Source organism: Stylophora pistillata, chromosome 14 (assembly GCF_964205215.1).
Source record: "Stylophora pistillata chromosome 14, jaStyPist1.2, whole genome shotgun sequence".
NCBI lineage: Eukaryota > Metazoa > Cnidaria > Anthozoa > Scleractinia > Pocilloporidae > Stylophora > Stylophora pistillata.
In genome coordinates this window covers 19,107,379-19,113,930 of record NC_142532.1, presented here as the reverse complement: position 1 = coordinate 19,113,930, position 6,552 = coordinate 19,107,379, and positions in this window count along the sequence as shown.

The following is a 6,552-nucleotide window of genomic DNA, read 5'->3' as shown; positions in this document are numbered from 1 at the left end:
ATCAAAACTAAAGGAACTTCGACTTAATATCGTAACTTCTGAGCTAAGGACATCCCAACCATTAATAAGATGGAAAATATATATCTTAAGGAGCCAGTGAGTTCTCAAAGTGAAGGCGCGAGGAAAGCGCGGGAAAACGCGGGAAAACGCGGATGACCAAATCGTGATTGGTGTCTGTGTTGTTTCCGATTCGTTGAGAGGGTGGCATGAGGTTTCTGATCCAATCACAGAGCGAAGCATAGCAAACGCAATGCAATCCAGGATCACTTCGATTATCGATGGAGAACTGCTCTATGAGGAGCTCCTCGCTGTATGAAAACTTTCTTCTGGTCTTCAATCGTCTTCCATTCTTACAAACTCACGAACAGTCACGCGTCACGATTGTATTGTAACATTTATTCACGAGTTTTGTTTTGTTTTTTACAGATCTTATATGATTTCATCTTGATTTTCTGGTTTTATATTATGATCAAATTACTTGTATATATTTCACGACACGTGTTATTTGAGTGAGAGGTTGTTTGGTAAGCGGATGGTGTTGTTACAACAGCCTTCTCATAAATCCAGAGAAAACAAAGCTGCTGGTGTTGGGCACATGTCAGATGCTTCAGAGGCTGCCCGCTGATTTTCATGTCACCCTTCTTGGAAAGAAGGTCACTTCATCTCTTCTGCTCGGGATCTCGGCTTGCAGATAGACAGTACTCTAAGCTATGATGAACATGTTACCCAAACAGTGTCTTCGTGCTTAGGTAGCTTATGTCAGATTAATAAGGTAAAGCATCTGTTTGATGCTAAGACACTAGAACGGGTTATAAATGCTTTAGTGTTTAGTAAGCTATATTACTGTTCTGCGGTTTGGTCTAATACTTCAATGAAAAATATTTCGAAGTTGCAGAAAGTTCAGAATCTCGCTTGTAGAATTATCACTGGAAAGCGGTAATTTGATCACATAACACCGGTATTAAGAGAGCTAAGGTGGCTCCCTGTATCCAGTTTTCTGAAATACACACTTGGAGTTTTATCATTTAAACGTGTCAAGGGGTTAGCCCCCAGCTACCTTTGTCATAGATTTAAGACACGTGCTTGCGTTCATGATTGTAATACCAGATATAAGCATAACTTGAATATCCCAGCTTATAAGTCAGCTTCTGACCAACGCACATTTTTATATCGTGCGACGAGTTTCTGGAATTCTCTCCAACGTGAAGTAAGAGAATGTGTCAATTTGCCAACCTTCAAGAGACATTTTAAGGAATTTCTCGGTATTTTTTTTTTTAGGATTGAGACATATCTTAAAATTCATGAGTTTTGATTTAGTGTTGATTTCAATTAGTTTTTAAAACCCATTGAGTGGAAAACTAATAAAGAGGACCTAAATCAATAAACGAATACACATTAATCTACGACCGTAGTTACGTGCCGTAAAACAAACATTGGATGGCTGGAGAGTAGCCAATATTGAAGATGCGAACTGTTATTGGTATATCAGATTGATAACTTCAATTCTTCAGGTGAATATGCAACAGAGTGAATTTTTTTATTCTTCTTTTCTCTTTTTCTTGTGCAGGGCTTTGGAGCTGGAAACTTCCGGTCGCTTTTTGAAGCCATTGCAAGATTGGAGAGGAAACCTTTACTAGGCTCTTATATCATACCTGGCTATTTCTTAGCTCTTAAATCGCATGAATTATACAAAACAAACTTATGCGAAGTAGGTAGTCAAATCACATGAGCTGTATTTTTCAAAAGAAACAACACATTCATCAAAAGATAATCATCTTAGTGCGGAAAAGGCTGGAGATTAAACCTGTGTCAGCTAAAGGAACATCTGAGTTTGGTTGGGTTTTGGATGACTTGCGCACTCTTTTAGGGGGACGTGCGCGCATCTTAGAACGATGTAAATGATTATATGATAGGATATGCAATTCTAAAAAAAGACGGCATTTTGTCGACAAAATGTCGTTAAATTCTAGGGCTTGAATTATTGCATTAATAGAGAAATAAGTAAGTTTTTGGGTGGAATGTGAACTGTAAACGAGGACTGAGTTTTCGTATAACTTAAATACCTCGGAGGTTTTAGTTATTGTGCTGTAGAACAGTAAAGGTCAATCGAACGATTAAACTCAAGTTTACTGCGATGGAAGGCGTTTAGATTGAGTTACATGGACACAGTAGACAGTTTGTGATTATGAGGATTGATCATAAAGAGTGATTCTATTTACAATGGGAAATCAAAGCAATTTTATCTTAAAAGAGCCGAGTAAAGCCACTTATCAGTGGCGTTTGGGAGGAGTTGGCGGGGAGGGGGGGGGCTGACTTTAGCGGAAACCATTGGCTATCTGACGTTCTACTCTAACGTACTTTGCTCAATCTCTTTTCTACATCAGCTTATAGAAACTTAAGAGCAAATGTGGCCAAAAATCGAACGTTTTCAAAATATTGTGGCAACAGCCAAAAAATCGATTCGGCTTATATTCTCAAGTTGGGTAGGCCTAATGGTAAAACAAAGCACTGCATACTTCGTTTGGCTCAGTGAATATCGATTTATTTTGAAGAAAATCGACGACTGAATTTCGCCAAAATGCCGCTTTTGAAGCTCAAAATTTCAGACGAATCTCGGAGCGTCGCGCCACGAACTGAAAACACTTGGACCGATAAAAAGTACCAAATCTTGAAAAACAACATTAATACATGTGTTGACGGCAATTTGAGCAATTCTTGATCATTTATTTACACAATCTAATTGAATTTATCCGACCCCCTTCTAAGAAGATTAAAAATAGGTCAAAAGTAACCCGTTATTTAACTATGTAAATAAAATAATCGACTGAAAATCTGGCTTTTGGAAGGCGAAGTGTGGTTCTTTTCCATCTCCAAAGGATTTTTTGGGGTAATGATTCTGTACGAATTAATCAAATCTTAAAGTTGGGTAAAATGAGCTGATTTGACGGTGCCGTCACGGTTATTCGAAAATATACACATTCACAAGCAAACTCAATTGTTTCGCACTTTACATCCAGTCTACAGCTTATTTAACATAATATCATCTTAACGTTCATATTTCTGTATCACAAAAGGTGATTGCAGTCCTGAAATTGTTGCATCGCTCCCATAATAGCGATGTAACTTGGCAGGATAGTCAACACTTCTTGATAATGAGTGTTTACAAAGCGTATCACGGGGTTTCTCCATTTCCATTTCGTTGAAGAGGAGGCTGTAATTACTTCACGTAAGAGATCTTCGTTTAAATATAGTCTTCAACCAAACCGCGAACCAAACGTTCGCGGAATTAATGTTGCTTGTTCAGAAACATGTTACTCGTGTGCGGATAACGCTAATTAATTCAAATTGAGGTCCACTGAAATCGACAACTCCGCAAAAATACAACATTGGACTGTGAAGCACGTGGCCAGAGGAACTATGGTCGAGTGTTACATATAGGAAACACGAGCAAACAATCATTTAACTCCGATCCTTATTGAGTTAAATTTTTATTTAGTGAATTATTGTTTCGTTTGATAACGCTCATTTTAGGACAAAAAGAACGAAGGTAAACCTAGTTCGGTGATTAAAACCACTGCCTGCTAAAATATTACTGTATTTTACTGTTGATAAGATTTCAACTTCCCTGCACTCTTGCTTAATTTTTTTCGGTTGACGGTATGTTGTTTTCAAAATGAGTTATAGTCAAACCTATTTAATAAAATTCAGAGGGGTGTTTTCATCGTTAATCGCTGATACCACACTGAGTATCTATAAACACTTGGGGCTTTGTGTGAGAAGGAACCGGTCGAGATGACAATTGCCTTGAATAGAGGTCAGGATTTTAAATGACTTATAAGTATTTTTTAAGACGCTGAAAGATCGAATCGTATTTGTTTTCTCTTCCTTACTATTTTAATGGCTATAGATTGTTTGATTAATTACAGGAATTACCTTCTAAACTGCATAAAACGAATTGCATGCAGAGAAAAGATGTGAACTCTCCAAAAGCAGTGCGTATCGTTCTTCTTATAAGAATATCTGCTGCTCGTTCAAAACTACAGTAAGAGTGCACTGTGACTTCGACAAACGATCCAGAAAACGGGAAACAGTAATTATACCTCTTCTTGCTTGTTTAAGGTGGATTGAGAGCCATTCCACTTGTCTTGGTTTTCCGGGCCAAAAGACGAAGTTGAACTAATTCTTAGCCAAGCAACCATATTCTCTCCTCCTGTTAACATACATACCATGACAATTTGTCCCTCGCCTAGTGCATAGCTTGGTTTGGGGTAGACGAGAGGCTCTAAGTTCGAGGCACCAAGTTCCTTTTGATATATCAAACCATGCTCAATAATATATCGCCATATAAAGCATTGATTGGCTTTGGACTTCGATAAAAAGTAGTCACTCACTTCTTAAATTTATCATCTTGGAAGGAAATATTAAGGAGATAGGCAAAACATGGGTTTGTTTACTTTCTTTTTCTTGTAAAATATAGATGTCAGTCTTTTTCCACTGGACGTGAACATTCTGGTCTGACCAGACAACAGGCTTATGTTAAATTTGTCCTTACGTATCAGCTACGCTCTATGATATTTCGCCATATAATGCATTGATGGCTTTGGACTCGACCATATTTGAGGGGGATAGATCACTGCTTACTTGGCTACCTTCTTGGGAAAGAATACTATATAACTAACTAGTTGAGTTAATTTTTCAAAGCCACTGTTTCCAAAATGCAAGTACCGTATTTGACTGATGTAGGTATACCAACTCGCACTCGAGTCTACTGTATCAGCTGGTGCAATGATTACTGGAAGCGTTTCTTGAGTTCTGAGATACGCAGAAATGGTTTCATTTTCAGGCGTGAGTTTTTTTTTGGACCACTACCGGCCGGGAAAAGATGAGTGTGAATAATGTGAACGTGTGCTACCTGGGTCATAGTCTTACTAATGGCACGAGTAACTTAACTAGGCACAGTAGCCTCTGGAGAAGAAACAGTACAGATATAAAGCTATTGAACGTTGGCTAGTACAAAAATTTCAACGAAAGTCGTGGTTTTCCAGGTTTGACCCTTATAAAACTTCTTTTAAGTAAATAAATATTCAAACACTACATTTATCTCTGTTGCACATCTGCAGTGATGCATGATGGGCTAACGAAATAATTTGAATATATCAACAAAGTTGAAATGGTAAATTGGCCACCGTTACGATTATAAAAGCTGACGTTTCGATATAATTTGAATATATCAACAAAGTTGAAATGGTAAATTGGCCACCGTTACGATTATAAAAGCTGACGTTTCGATATAATTTGAATATATCAACAAAGTTGAAATGGTAAATTGGCCACCGTTACGATTATAAAAGCTGACGTTTCGAGCGTTAGCCCTTCGTCGGAGCGAATTAATTTGAATATATCAACAAAGTTGAAATGGTAAATTGGCTACCGTTACGATTATAAAATAATTTGAATATATCAACAAAGTTGAAATGGTAAATTGGCCACTGTTACGTTTATAAAAGCTGACGTTTATAATTTGAATATATCAACAAAGTTGAAATGGTAAATTGGCCACCGTTACGATTATAAAAGCTGACGTTTCGAGCGTTAGCCCTTCGTCGGAGCGAATGACGAAGGGCTAACGCTCGAAACGTCAGCTTTTATAATCGTAACGGTGGCCAATTTACCATTTCAACTTTGTTGATATATTCAAAATGTTTCTGAACTAGTTACATTCCGCTTACATTTGGTTCACGGTTCGGTTGTGAAGTATTTCGGTTCTGTCCTCGTGTACCGGTTCACAAGAGCCGATACAAAAGACCGAACAATACACAACAGCTAACCAATGACTCCTAAACAAAGAAAGAACAATGGTAATTCCCTTGTGAACCGGTACACCAGGACAGAACCAGTATTTCAACGAAATGGAAATAAAGAAACCCCGTGATACGCTTTGTAAATAATCATTATCAGGAGGTGTTGACTATCCTGCCAAGTTGTTATATCTACTATTGAGGGAGCAATGCAACAATTTTAGGACTGCAATCCTCTTTTCTGATATTTCAATATGGACAGTAAGATGATATTATGTTAAATAAGCTGTAGACTGGATGTAAAATGCGAAACAATTGAGTTTGCGTGTGAATGTGTACATTTTCGAATAACTGACGGTACCGTCAAATCAGCTCATTTTATCCAACTTCAAAATTTAATTAAATCGCACAGAATCATTACCCCAAAAAATCCTTTGGAGATTGAAAAGAACCACACTACGCCTTCCAAACGCCAGATTTTCAGTCGATTATTTCATTTACATAGTTAAATAACGGGTTACTTTTGACCTATTTTTAATCTTGTAAGATGAAGGTCGGATAAATTCAATTAGATTGTGTAAATAAACAATCAAGAATTGCTTAAATTGCTGTCGACATATGTACTCATGTTGTTTTTCAAAATTTCGTACTTTTTATTGGCCCAAGTGTTGTCAATTCGTGGCGCAACACTCCAAGATTCGTCTGAATTTTTGAGCTTCAAAAGCGGCATTTTGGCGAAAGTCAGTTATTATCG